This window comes from Amblyomma mixtum, chromosome 4 (genome assembly GCF_055824585.1).
Source record: "Amblyomma mixtum isolate Tamu chromosome 4, ASM5582458v1, whole genome shotgun sequence".
Classification (NCBI taxonomy): domain Eukaryota; kingdom Metazoa; phylum Arthropoda; class Arachnida; order Ixodida; family Ixodidae; genus Amblyomma; species Amblyomma mixtum.
In genome coordinates, this window is record NC_143015.1 from 27,113,291 (window position 1) to 27,128,536 (window position 15,246).

A 15,246-nucleotide genomic window follows, 5' to 3' on the forward strand; every position below is an offset into this window, starting at 1 on the left:
CTGCAGCGCAATTATACGCGTTATGGCAGGAGTGGGAAAAACACAAAATGCAAGGTAACAAAATACAGCAAAATATATAAAGGGAGCACTACAATAAAGTTACAATCACAAGAAAGTATCAAACAACAAAGGAAATGTTAACGACACGGAAGGAATATTCAGCTATTGTGCGTCTTCAACGGCAGTTACAAAATTTTGAAATGGACGAGAACAAATGAACCCAGGTAGAAAATTCCAGTCTTCTATTGAACGGGGAAAAAAACTGAATTTGAACAAATTAGTATGCGCAAAATACGGTATCAAATTAAGCTCGTGATGACTTCTTGTAGATGATAATGGTGCAAAGTAAATGTAGTGGTTAGCTGAGAGCCTTACTGAGGAATTGGCGATACAATGTAAGAATTATAATGATTCAGTGTGGCGACGGGCAGACAGCGTGGTTAAATTCAATGAAATAAGTGTAGAAGAGGGTGAGAAATCGAGATCATAACGATGACATATAAAACGCACCGCTTTCTTCTGGACTGCTTCTAACATGTTAATTTCGAATTGCTTGTATGGGTTCCACACTACAGCTGCGTAATCAAGAACAGCGCGGATTAGAGATTTATACAACAGTAGCTTTGTGTCTTTTGGTGAATTGGGTAGCGTGCGTCGTAGATAACCTAGTTTTTTTAGTGCTTTATTACATACGTAATCAATGTGTTTAGACCAAGACATGTTATGCGTGAATATGACACCAAGATATTTGTACTGAGAGACCCTATCTACCACACGGCCATTGAAAGAGTAACTAAAATGGCAAACGGAAGATTTGTTACAAAAACACATGAGGACGGTTTTGTCGAAATTAATTCTCATTTGCCAGGTACTACACCAACTACAAAACATAGCAAATGACTCTTGGAGGTGGCGATGATCATTAGGGCCATTAATTACTTCGTATAAAACGTAGTCATCAGCGTAAAGACGAATGTTAGAAGAAATGTTATGTGGCAAGTCATTTATATATATTAAAAAGAGTAGTGGTCCAAGGACGGAGCCTTGAGGCACTCCTGACGTTACATCAATAGCAGCAGAATGAGAAGAATTATAGGATACGAACTGGGAACGAGTTGAGAGAAAGCTCCTCCAGATCCCCATAACTCAAACTGACTGTTTTAAATATTTGGGTGTAACAATTACAGAACATTTAAGCTGGTCCGCTCATATTTACAATATCTGCTCCTCGGCGCGCCGCAAACTCGGCCAGTTAAGACACAGACTCAAATACAGCCCCTCCCATGTAAAGCTTCTGGCCTACAACACACAGATCAAATCTAGATTGCAGTACGCATGCGAGGTTTGGGAACCTTTCACTAAAAAAGGCATTAGCAAACTTGAACTGATTCAAAGATCAGCAGTTCGCTTCATATATAACCGGTACCGACGACATGACTCCCCATCTGAATTAATGAGAATCAACAACATCAAACCCTTAGAGTACTGGAGAAAGCTAGCAAGAATTAAATTCCTCTTTAAACTATACCATTCTCAGTTCCGTCTTCACCCTTCATTGTATGTGAAACCTTCAACAACTAGAGTAACAAGGCATTGCCATCCGCATAAATTATCTCCTTTGTTTGCCCGCACCAATAACTTTAAATATTCTTTCTTTCCTCGAACTATAGCACAATGGAACAACCTACCCCCTCATGTGTTTGTATCCGAAAATGTGCTTTCCGCCATTGAACAAGTACTTGACCGTTAACTATTGTCTGTTGTTTGTTGCGACTTGTTTTATTTTCATGCTCCGTATCGCTTCTACTGAATTCTGCTGTTGGCGTCGTCTTCTGCGGGTCGTCAGAGTTCTCTGTATGTTTATCCCACTCCTTCTTGGGCCTTAACGGCCTGCAGTATTGTATAAATAAATAATAAATCAAAATAGAAATCCAATCAACCATGTGAGGATTGTTTAGTATAGCATTTAGTTTAGCAAGAAGCTTGGAATGTAGAACAGTATCGAATGCTTTCGAGAAGTCTATAAAAATGGCATCAACTTGGTTACCGACATCGAGGTTATGTTAATTGTATTACTGTTAATTGTGTTACCGTACTAAAACCGCGCCTAAACTCATGCTGAATGTTAGATAGCAAATTATTGGATTCAAGAAAAAGGATGATGTGTTTATGAATGACGTGTTCCAACATTTTGCATGACTGCATGCGATGTCAATGAAATCGGTCTGTAGTTCGACAAGCACTGTCTATCACCGGATTTAAAAAGAGGGAGCACTTTGGCTAATTTCCAACAAGAAGGAACGGTAGCAGATGATAAGGACTTGTTGAATATGATGGTACGATATTTCGAAGACCACATGGAGTAACGAACCAGGAACGCATTGTGTATTCCATCTGGGCCGGTACATTTCTTAACGTCGAGGTTTAATACAAGATTTAGGATGCCATCAGTGTTTACGACAACATCACTGATTGCTGGAGAAGAAATTATATTAGTGAGTGGCGGAAGGACGTTGTTATCCGGAACGAACACCGAGTGAAAATATTTGTTGAAAGCATCCGATATTACAGCCGGCTCACTGATGACGTCATTATCTAATCTGAACGAAGTGGATGAAGTATCACGAGGTAAGATGGATGACCAAAATTTTTCGGGGGTTAGTTCTTAACAGATCGCGCAGGTGGACACGAAAAAAGAAATCGTTGGCCATGCGCAACTTGAGGTTAAGTTCTTTTTTTGCCTTGTGAAATCTGTCTAAGGTTATGGGATCGTTGCTTCTTTTAGAAGGCCTTATCCTACGAACGCGACGAGATAAATGCAAAATGTCTCGAGTCATCCAAGGAACATTAGTATTTCTTTTCTTAGTTTTAATAGGAACAAAGCGTTGGACGCATTCCTTGACAAGACATTCAAAATAATTAGCAAGAAAAGTTACGTCGTGGCTTGCTGAGAAAGCAGAGAATGTATCGAAACGATCAGCTAAAACATCAATAATGGAATTGTCGTCAGCACGAGTGAAGTCAGGAAAAGTAGTAAACAAATAGGGTGATTTGGAGACTGGACAGGAGAGTGAAACTAACACGCCTTTATGGTCTGAGAGCCCATCAATTACTTCACAAGAGAAGTCATTTTGGGCCAAAGTAGAGCTTAGAAAAATTAAGTCGAGGATGGAATTCAGCCTAGTAGCACTAGAAACAACCTGAGTTAGTCCAAACAATAAGGAAATGTTTATTAGTTCTTTACAAATGGTAATGTCACGACCAAATGGAGACAACGATGGCCAGTGGATGCCAGGAGTGTTGAAGTCTCCCAAACAGATAAATCTTGATGAAGTAATGTTGATCTTGGTCATGAAATATGCGACAGCGTGAAGGACATCAATGGAAGAACGAGGTGGACGATAAATAACATTGATTAGAATACTATAATTGTTTAGATAAACTTTGCACCACAAGGATTCTGTATCAGGGGGAGAAGGCAAAGCTGAGAATCGTAAATCCGATCTGATAAGCATTGCCGCACCGCCACCAGTACTGCAACTTCTGTCTAAGAGCACGGTAACAAAACCTGGTGGAATGAATTCGGAGTCGTAAATTCCACTATGCAGCCAAGTCTCCGTTATGCCAATAATATGGGGGGAGTGAACAGAAATAAGGGACAGTAAATCTAAATTTTTTAACCATGCTGCGAGAGTTAATATTTAGAACAACTAGCTTATCAGGACGGCCAGAGCTAAGTCAGGGAGTCGATGATGCGACAGTCAAGGACACAGGCGCAGAACAAGCAGGATCATTGCATGCTCTTACCAACGAGTTAGAACTTTCATCCCAATTGTAAAGAACCTTGTCAATGAAGGCATGATCGAAACTTAACCTCACGATAGAACCGTTGTCACGAAAAGACAGTGATGCGCCCCATATTTTTTTCCGAATGCACCTAACCCTTGCAGAAAAATCTTCTGTAATGAAGAAGGCAGGGCCCTTGAGTTTAGAGACCGTTTTTAAAAACCACACTTCTGTCGTTGAAGCTAGAAAGATTTAGGATAACTGGACGAGTATAACCTCTGCAAGCTGCACCGAGCCTGTGGAAGCGCTCAATACTGGGACAGGTAATCTTCAATTTATCAGTAAATACAGATGAGATGCTAGCCAACAATGTGTCAGCGGTTTCGTCCGGGTCTTCTGAAACGCCGTGTATTATAATGTTATTTCTTCGAGAGCGATTTTCAAGGTCATCATTCTTTTGCACCAGCTGTGTTACTCTGGAATTTAAAGAGTTAATTTCAGCGTGTAAATCAGAAATTAGATTGGAATTTTCGGGAGTGGGTAAAGACTCTAATGCAGCCACACGTGGCTCCAATGCATCAAAGCGACAAGCAAAAGATTGCTTAATGTCCGCGATGTCACGGGCCAACTGATTCTGCCCTGCTAGTATTCTAGAAAACATGACAGACACCGAAGGATTTGAAGAGATTTCACTGTCAGGATTCACAGCGGAAGAACTAGCATCGTCAGCCTCCCCGAGAGTGAGACTGGAACCACTCACAGACCGGGTTAACGGTCTGGTACCAGATGTACTGCTTTTACTGGAGTTCGCTGACTTTGATGAGGGGCCTGGATTGAGTTCCACGTCACCACTCAGGAGGAGATTACTTGCGCAATAAAACGCGTGTACGCAGCAGGACACAAGAGTATGCGGGCCAGGGTACAGCAGCAAGTTTCGATCATCAGACCGGACGCACTCAGCGTCAGAATAGTAACATACCTGCATGAAGAGCAAGCAGCGATTAAACATGATGCCGGTGCCGCTGCAGCCTAGCCCACTGAAGAGTTGATCCGCGCACATGGCCTTTATATCCTTGGCAGGTGACGTCATAGACCAGCAGTGCAGCGAGAGTGGCTGATCTAAGGAGAAGTTGGCGAGATGACTGGCTTGCAGATATTTGAAGAAAGCGGGAAACCCGAAGCCATCACACAGGGTATCAGCTGGCAAGTCCAAGGGTAAGCACACGGTGGTATCCACGTGCCCATCCAGAAGCGAAGAAGCCAAGCCAGACGAGACGATTCCGCAAGAGCCGTGGTCAGCAAAACAAGCGATGAACTGCATGAACAGCAAGCAGCGATTAAACATGACGCCGGTGCCGCTGCAGCCTAGCCCACTGCTGATGTCTGCTTGTTGTTTTTGCCGCTGAGTGAGTATGTGGTATGGTAGGTGGTATGTAATGCGGCTATTGATTAGTGCATTTGTCATATTTAGGGTCTCGCGTTCAGACAGCCCATGATTACGTGCTACCACCTGCCTGATAAGTGCAGCGACCTGTTTGGTCTGTCATTGCAAGACCTGAAGTGTGGCGGTGGCATCGAGTGTGTTGTTAATCAGAAGGCCGAGAATCTTCACCTGAGGCACAATGGGCAGTGGATTCCCGTACATGTGCAGTTCTATCTGGGGGTCACTGGGGAGGGGCTTCAGCTGCAGGAGTTCCGATTTATTTGGAGAGAAACGGAGGCCTGTGTTTGCTAAACTCGGGGACTGCGACTAGAAGTGCTTTCGCACTAAAAAACAACAGAGCTATCATTCCTTGCATTCTGCCCTACACTGAGGCTGGAATAATTTAAACTCCTGAAATATATTTGCTCGTCCGCAATTTTAGCTATTATTCTGCCCGAAACGTCTTCGCACTTTGTAAGTGCACCCAAAAATTAATACTATTATAAAGAGACTGCAACCATAGTTCTTTCCAATATCCCGCGGCGAGAAGTATGTTAGCGATTGTCGTTGCAGAACAGGTCAGCTTGAGTGCAGCCTCCGGTACAACAAAAACACTGCGTTCCACCGTGCAGCGTGGAAGAAGCTGACACCTGCATTCCGCTTGCGCAGCCACAGCGCTCGCACCCGACCAAGCGGTGACGTAGAGTCACGTGAGGGCAGACAGGGACCGCCCTGTCCCCGGACGCTACCCACCCCGTCCAGCGACTGTCAGCAGTGTGCGAAAAATATTGTGTGTGCATGACTGTTTCGGTTAAATGCTACAAAACCATTTTAATTATTGTTAAGTATATAATGTTTCAAGATTTATACACATGGACGACAGTTATTGAACTGTGAGTTTCTTTTATAAGTAATATAAAAGGTCAGGTCGTAACTGTCCTCAGTGTTAACGCGCGCAGCCTTGTCAACAAAAATTGAACTGTTAGAGGCGATCCTTATCGCCCACGCGCCTGATATTACCTGCCTGACTGAGACATGGCTGCACGCTGACATTGAAAACCACGAACTGGTTCCCTCGGGCTATACCATTGTGCGAAAAGACAGAGCATCTAGAGGCGGCGGTGTTGCTTTGCTCCTGAAACAAGGCATAAGCTACTCAGTAATGCCAGATGTCCCAGGCGTAGAAGCCGTCTGGTGTAAGATCCAGGCAGGCCGGAGCCATGTGTGTGTCGGTGCCGTGTACAGACCCCCCCAGGCTGAACTATCTTATCTTGAACAGCTCCTAGATTATATGCGCACGCATATGGTGGGAAGTGCCATAATAATGGCAGGAGACTACCTTCCCGGACGTGAACTGGAGCTCTTTGAGCCCATCGAATGTTACAAACAACATTTTGCTTAGTTTTCTATTTATCTTCAACCTGGCTCAAATAGTTTCCAAGCCTATTCGTATGCATTGCACTTCAAGATCCATTTTAGATCTTGTTTTCGTCTGTGACTACTTCTTAAAAGGAAGGATTAATGTCGATATACTTGAAGGTTTATCTGACCATGATATGGTTCTGTGCACGCTATCGATTGCAAATCAAATTCGCCAACCCAGCACTAGAAAGCGCGTGTACGCCTTTAACAAAGCAGATAATGATGCTATTATGACTTACCTTGACCACGAGTACTACGATTTACATGAACTCATTACAGAGGGCTCTGCTAGCATAGATGAAATCTGGTTACAGTTCAAAGCACATGTAATGCACTGCTTGAGACAATTTGTACCGCAGGTAAGAAAGACTACAAATAAGCACAATCCTTGGATTACACGTGAAGTGATCCATTTAAAACGCAGAATTAAAAGGTCAAGGAAATCTAATAAATTACGCCTACTTCCAGATTACCACAAAAAAAAAATTGAATTCATTAAGCAGACAAATAAAGGAACAAACAGCAGCAGCCAAACAACGATTTTGCAGTACAACGCTGAGCAATTTTATCAAAGATTCGCCCCAGAAATTCTGGCGCTATATTACTCACAAAGATAACCCCCGAGAACCGTTGTCACCGACGGAAGGAAAAAAGCAAGTAGAAGCGTTCAATGTGTTTTTCCATTCCGTATTTACTCCTGATAATGGCACGATGCATGATTACAGGCCAGAAATAATGCAGAAAAACGATGCATTAGGTGCACCAGTTATAACTGAAGCAGGAGTGTTCTTGCTGCTGTTAAATTTAGATGACAAAAAGTGTAATGGCCGAAACGGTATCCCTAATTCCTTGCTTGAACGTTATGCGGAACCTATAAGCAAATATTTATGCCTAATTTGCAATAAATCCATCAGTGAACAATGCCTCCCAGCGGATTGGAAAATTGCAAAAATAGTGCCTATCTTCAAGTCGGGAGATATTTCTTGCCAGTCAAATTATAGGCCCATTTCTCTAACGTGTACTTGCTGCAAAATTTTAGAACATATAATTTTAAAATTTATTACGCAGTGTGTCGAAGAAAATAACGTTATTCACCCTCACCAGCATAGCTTCTACTGTCACCCAACTTCCTGAGATTCTACATGATTTCGCTAAAGCAATTAGTGACCAAACACAAATAGACGTAATTTACCTGGACTTTTCAAAAGCCTTTGACCGTGTCTGCCATGAAAAATTGCTTCTCAAACTCAAATATATTTGAGGGGATGGGCCATTTGCGCAATGGATTCGCTGTTACTTATCTGACCGCCGCCAGTTTGTTCAGCTCGGCGCCCATACTTCCCGAACAATGCCAGTCCTCTCGGGTGTACCACAGGGCTCCATTTTAGCGCCTATCCTGTTCCTCTTGTTTATAAACGACATAACTAGTCAGGTGGATTCCAAGATAAGGCTAATCGCAGATGACTGCGTCCTGTATAGAGAAGTTCTGAACCGGCAAGACCAAGTTGCTCTCAACAAGGATTTTGGTTTGATAGCCCAACAGTGCACGGACTGGCAAATGGCCAAAAACCTCAGCGAAACAGTGTCAATGTCTATAACAAAAAAGAAATCTAACCTTTGTTTTTCGTACAGATGTGACAGTACGATCCTCAAAACAGTCACTGGGTATAAGTACACTGGCGTCGTGGTGTCATCAGATCTGGGATGGTCAGCTCATATAGACTATGTGGCAAACAATGCTATGCGGAAGTTAATGTATCTAAAACGGGCCCTGCGTTACTCTACGAGGGAAGTCAAACTTTTGGCTTATGTGATGTGTATTCGCCCGATCTTGGAATATGCGAACGTGCCATGGTTTCCCTCTGTCCAAAATCAAATATCTACCTTCGAAGCTGTCCAGCGGAAGGCCACGCGTTTTATCTGCAACAGATACCAGCGCACCGACTCGCCCACGCAGATGCTGACCGAGATTGGGCTTCATACACTAACCAGCCGTGCGATGCTACAACGTCTGAAATTTTTGTACCTTATCTTGCAGAACATGATGAAAGTAAATCCTTATACCTACATTTCTTTCAATACTTCCAGAGAAACCCGTCATTAGCATCAATTGACACTCGAAGAATATTTTTGTGCCAATAATACATACGGTTTTTCGTATTTCCCGCGAGCTTTGCGTGAGTGGAATTCTTTAGATCAGAGTGTGGTCTCGCAGTCTACTATTGACAAATTTGTTGAACTTCCTGGCAATTCTGTACTGTCATCAACGAGGATATGATGTCATCACTAATGTGTCTTTCTTTTGCTTTGTATGTATAAATGTAAATCTGTGCTAACGTCAGTGCACGAATGACGGTATCTTAAGTGTTTTTTTATGTCCTTGCCTCTTTTTTGTTGCAGTGGTCTTCGCATACTCTCGTCTACAAACGTGTGTATGGCTGTATGAGCAAATGTATACGGGTCCTTAATCCACTCTTGTAAAAATCCCTAAAAGGATTGACAGTATCTTCAAATAGAAAAAAATATATGAAGCCAGGCCGCAGCGAAATCGTCGAACACAAATAATAACGTTGATTCCTAACACGTTAACTGCCATCTAAGCAGCCCGCCGTTGATCAAATCTGGACCAAAAAGCTGCATTCAAAAGAGCGCAAAGACACCTCCGCCAAAAACGGCTCCGCCGAAAACGTCTTGTCGCGACGTCCGTGGGGAAAGCCGTGCTTCATAGACAAAGCTGTCGCTCCAGCCAATGACAAGCGGATGTTTCCTTCTGTCAGTGACGGGGCGGAGGCAACATGGCTTCCCAATGTGAAGGCAGCCTGGCACACCATGGTGTGCCTGTATTTCGGCTCAATGTCATCGAAGGGCAACACGATCCAGTCGGTAATGTACACCCAAAAAGGATGCTTCAGGATGCTCTTCGCACACAACGCCTGCTGTCCAGGGGCGGTCAGCAGAAAAACTCGTTCTCACATTGTTAGCCGTTTTTTTTTCAGCATCTGGTAAAATCGGTTGCTTGGAAAGGTCCGCAGTGTTGTTGCCTTTGGAATAGCTCGAGATATGGGGTGCTCGAATTTTTACTTCTGGTTGGCGCAAAACAAACTCCACCTCGTCACGAAGTGACATCCAATATTCCATCGAGGTGGAAGTGTGTCCTACAGGATCATGGCGAACCGCGATGGAAGTTGCAGGCAGTCCGCAAGTCGCTGTGTCTAGCAGAGCGAACATGACCGAAACAAGCCTTCCAGACTTGACCTCTCCCTTTTACGCGTGGTTGAGGTGTCCACCAAGGTGAGTTCGTGCTACGAAGCAGCTGTGGCGTTTCCACGTCCTACGTTGAAGACTTGATCAGAGTAGGCTCCCTGTATGATCTTTTCGCTGGAAGGCCTCATAACTTCAGGGTAACGATGATAACTGGAAAGAGTGTTTTGCTGCCTCTGACGGGTGGCTTCACAGAATCTGCAGTCGAGGGGAACTGAGGCCATTCTTCCTGCATACATTCTAATTGTAGAAGCGCAAATCGCTTTTGCAGAAGTGCCGAAGGAAATTCTGAAGTGAGCCTGAGGTACTGCTTGCATGAAGACCACACAAAAGTAAATTAAAATGTAGGGAGAGAAAACGACACCAATGCTTACAGAAGAATAGTGCGCGCACGTAGTGCCTGTCACGAGTTTCCGAAAAATATTGCCTGTGCATGACTGCTTTGGCCCAATGCGAGAAAACGGTAATAATTCTTGGTTAGTATACAATCCATCAAAGTTTATGCACGTGGGCGACAGTTATCGAACCGTGAGTTCCTTTTTTAAATCAAATATAAAGCCAGACCAAAACAATATATCGTCCATGACAAATGACAATGTATAATCCCTAAAGCGTTCGCTGCGGTCCACGGAGCCCACTATCGATCCAATTTGGCCAGAAATCATGGATTCAAAACAGCGCGCTAAGCTCCCATAGTAGGATTACACACAACAAAACAGCAGTTGGTAACAATGGGCAAAGTTCCACGGCATCCTGTACTCCTCCGTCGACCAACCTCAACCGGGATCGAAATCGGCTTTTTGACATTTTTAATTCTTGCGCTTATAGTTTGTCAGGTGGTTAGTCTGCTTGTTTGAGCAACAAGAAAAGCTTAAAGAGTGGACTACTTTCAATCGCGGACAAACACTGCGGGCCGACCATGGCAAGCTTGCGTTGTGTTCGACTACAGCTTCTGCCGACATACACTCGTACTGCGTGGTAAATTAATGATGAGCAAGGGAAATTACGGTGGCGTTTAAAAGCACAATAGGCTTTCAAGGCATTCACTCTGTCCAGCGGAATCCAGACAAAGCTAAGGTCATTACTTTGTGCGCGCAGTATTCTTCTGTAAGCATTGATGTCAATTTCTCTCCTTACATTTTCGTTTACTTTTGTGCGCTGTTCGTGCAAACAGTGCCACAGGGCCTCTTAAAATGCGCTTCGGCACTTATGCAAAATCGATTTGCGCTTCTGCAATTATAACTGATGCATGAAGATTTACCCACTTCTCTTCGACTGCATATTCTGCGAAGCGACCATTCGAGGAAACGAAACACTCTTTCCAGTTAGCATCGTTACCTTGAAGTGATGCGCACTACGCCTCTTGTTTCGGTCATGTTCTCTCTGCTAGCTACAGGGACCTGCGGACTGACTGCAACCTCCATCGCGGTTCGGCATGATTCTGCTGGACACACTTCTACATCGATGGAATATTGGATGTCATTTCGTGACGACGTGGCGTTTCTACTTTGCGCTAACCAGAAGAAAAAAATTGAGCTCCCCATATCTCGAGTTATTCCAAAGGCAACAACACTGTGGACTTTTCCAAGCAACCGCGTTTACCAGATGCTGAAACAAAGCACGGCTAAAAATGTGAGAACGACAGTTTTTCTGCTGACCGCCCCTGGACATCAGGCGTTGTGTGCGAAAAGCATCCTGATGCATCGTTTTTGGGTGTACATTACCGACTGGATCATGTTGCCCGTCGATGACACCGAGCCGAAATACAGGAACGCCATGGTATCCCACGTAGGCTTCCCATTAGGAAGCCATGTTGCCTCCGCACCGTCACTGGCAGAAGCAAACATCCGCTTGTCATTGGCTGGGGCGACACCATTGTCTATGAAGCACGGCTTTCCCGACAGACATCAGGACAAGATGTTTTCGGCGGAGTGCGCAGGGCAGCGCATCGTAATTGCGTGCACGCCTGCACGATCGCACAGAAGTTTGGCTCACCTCAGCTGTGCGTCAGGCGTGTTTGAAGGAATTAGGGATGCGCTCATCGCCCTGCACGCAACCATAGAGATCAAAAAGTAGACAGGAATGAACGTAGCTTTTCGGGCTCTCATCGACGGCTCCGTGGACCTCTACATGGAGCTCGCCCAGGCGGCCGAAGAAACTGCGGCATTCGTCCTCTTACCGCGTCCGCTTCGCTTCACGTATACGAGACCTTTTACGTGTGGAAAGACAACAGCGTAGCAGAAATAACCTTCTTCGAGGTACTGAGACATTCCGAGGGGGCTTACCTAGCTCTCATGTTTGCCATGTTCGCCGTGTGGCTGGCATTGAGTCTCGGTGACTACTTCGAGCAGCGTCTTTGTCGAGTAGACTCACTGGTGGACACGGCGCTTTTCCTGATTGCTTCCTTCCTCGCATCTTCGGCGCCAATGGACACGAGACACGCAGAACATAGAAACAGGCAAGGTAGGCTAGCGCGTATCATAACGCTGACTGTGTGAAGCCTCGGCGTTATGCCGTTGTGAGTTTACTTCCGAAGTGAATTGACATCGCGACTCACTGTGGCGTCGCACCAAACCCCCTGGACACACTCGAAGAGCTTGAGACGGCGCTCGAGAACAAAACTATAAAGATCTGCGTCAATTCAGATGGATGCGTGCACGCTGAGGTCTATGGTTCGTTGAAATTGATGCGGTACAGTAACAACACGTTGTACACCAAGCTGAGACGCGCCTTCGGGCGGAAACATGGAAGCATTGCTCTACCTTCTGGATTCCACGGCGAGTGCCACAAATGCGCTCGGAGGCCTGGATTCTTGTGCCTTTTGTGCGGCCTGGAGTATTGCGACGCCCAAAGGGCAGCTAGACAGTACGTCGAGTCACGTGAACCATTAAATCTCGCTTTTTCTTCGACTCCCGTGAGTAAGAGCTATCGCTTCGCCAGAGCTTACGATCGACTCCTCCAGAGATTGATCGGGACAACACTGCGTCCCGACTACAAGCTGCAGCGGTGTGATGCTGAACAAGCAGCAAGTGGTCCCAGTCGGAATAAAGGGGGTCTAATCTCCCAAATGCTTGAATTATCAGCGTTCTTCGTCACTTTCATGTCTTTGACGTGCTTTTCGAGTGCAACATTGGGTTTCGAGTTGATTCTCGGTCGTCGTAGTAAATTCTTCATTCACGACTCGACTTACCTGATACTATCGGCAGAAGAAGCTCTAAAATGCTGCCGCTGATTGTTATGCTTTGCACGTTGCTCGTAACAGAGCTCGCGCAGCCATGTTTCTAGCTCAACTTCCAACGAAGGGAGCTTGGTTCTAAGCACTCTCATTGTAATACTGCAAGAATGTGTCTCACTTCCACATTCTCGGTTCTTGGTCAACACTGTTTTTCTTTTGCATGTAGATCAGCAGCCGAAGGTCGGCCTGCCTAAATATCAGCATTCACTTCATGAGCGCGCCATCTATAAACGACTACGAATAACGCGCAGCGCATATATAGCCGTCTAGTTTGGAATCTATGCCAACCGCGCCGTGTGATAGCACTCGTGCTCCGCTTTCTGACTCAGCATACTGACATGTAGAAGAGAATACCAGGCCGTCCAGATGTTCTCAGGGTAACAAGGAAGTGAAAGCGGAGAATGGGGGTGCCAGTTATGGGACATACCAAATTCTTGAAATGATAATTTGAGGGTCTCGTGCATCGGGAACTGTTGTCTTAACTGGTGATGCAGACCAAGCTAGGCGCTTCGTGTGAGGTGGTTTCCTGGTATTGTGAAAGTAAGTTGAAGTGCGATGGTAGCAAGGAAAAGGAAGTGCTGTACCATCGCGGGCTAGACCGCCAGTTGGGGCTAGAAATAGGGTTAGGCAGAACAAACTTTAGTACGATGGATTTTTGCGTTCGAGCGTGGGGCTCTTACGTCGAAAGCCCAGCGCTGGCTGGCGTCTCCCACGCACAGTGGACAAGGAGACTCCGGTGGCCGGGCAAGGGCAGGGACAGGCAATGTTCCCTCATGGATCTTGTAAGGTGCCGGATTGGTGGTTGAGGTATGCTCGCAGGAAGCAAGACACTGCGGCAGAGGGTCCGAAGAAGTTCGCAAAAGTTCGACAAGTGTTGGTGCAGTTACTTGCCTGTCGGCTTTATGGCAGTGGGAACGTACCTGTCTATAGCAGCCAATATATGACTGTTTCCAGTCGAGAGAGAGTGCGTAGAGGAGGAGAGAGGAGTCGGGGAGGGGTTTATGTGGCAGTATTCACGGCGCCAGCGTAAGTACTCCGCGTTTGATAAATGGACGCTCCAAAGCTACCCCGCACTCTGTGCCGAACCATTACCTCCGCCCCCGTGGTAACCAGATTTCATTGGTCACAGGCGAGCGCTTGTGTGCGCTCATTTTCAGGGACAACCGAGCATGCTGGTACCCGGACAATGCGGTATCGGGGACAAAAAGAGCCTAGAGCGCGACGAATTGCCATGGTAGAGGCATCGAATCGTATTTGTTTGAGGGAGAGGCTGGCTGAGGGAATTAGATATACACCCTGCGGGCGATTAAGAGGCAGTACCAGAGGAAGTCAAAAGCGTCTGAGAAAGTGTAGGTTTCAATGGGAGCTTACGCAAGAAAATTAGGGGATACTCGGAGTAATCTTTCTGCTTGGTAGCGCTTATGGTTATGTCTGAGAAGTGGTTAGAAGACAGGCGCTTGCCTTGCTGCAGCAGTTAAAAAAACACATCATCATCGTCATCATCAGCCTGACTACACCCACTGCAGGGCAAAGGCCTCTCCCATGACTCTCCAATTAACCCCGACCTTTGCCAGTTGCGCCCACCATATCCCAGCAAACTTCTCAATCTCATCCACCCACCTAACTTTCTGCCGCCGCTTTCTACGCTTGCCTTCTCATGGAATCCACTCCGTTACCATTAAGGACCAGTGGTTATCTTGACTTCGCATGAGATGCACTGCCCAAGCCCATTTCTTCCTCTTGATTTCGACTAGCACGTCATCAACCCGCGTTTATTCCCTCCCCCACTCCGCCCGTTTCTGATCTCTTAACGTTACACCTATAATTTTCTTTCCATAGCTCGCTGTGCTGTCCTTAACTTAAGCTGAACCCTCTTTGTTGACCTCCAGGTTTCTGCCCCATAGGTGAGTACCGGTAAGAAACAATTCTTGTATACTTTTCTCTTGAGGGATATCGCTAAACTGCCATTCATGATGTGAGCGCCTGCCATATACGCTTCCCCCTATTCTTAGTCATCGAGTTATTTCCCTCTCATGATGCGGATCAGCGCTGTCTACCTGCCCTAAATAGAGACATTTTTTTGCTACTTTCAGCACCTCGCTACCAATTGCGAACTGCT

General features: G+C 45.5%; 1 protein-coding gene across 10 annotated transcripts in view; it reads right to left on the reverse strand.

Moving 5' to 3' along the window:
- LOC149345965 (nucleoredoxin-like protein 2) overlaps positions 1–15,246 on the reverse strand; it is a 43,919-nt gene that overhangs the window by 16,688 nt on the left and 11,985 nt on the right. For 3 of the 10 annotated variants that reach the window (XR_016292351.1, XM_089586308.1, XM_089586309.1), the window contains exon 2: positions 4,766–5,101. The exons of the other annotated variants lie outside the window; for them this stretch is intronic. The gene's annotated coding sequence lies outside the window, so the exon portion shown is untranslated. The remainder of the gene's footprint in view (positions 1–4,765; positions 5,102–15,246) is intronic. 10 annotated transcript variants of the gene reach the window in all.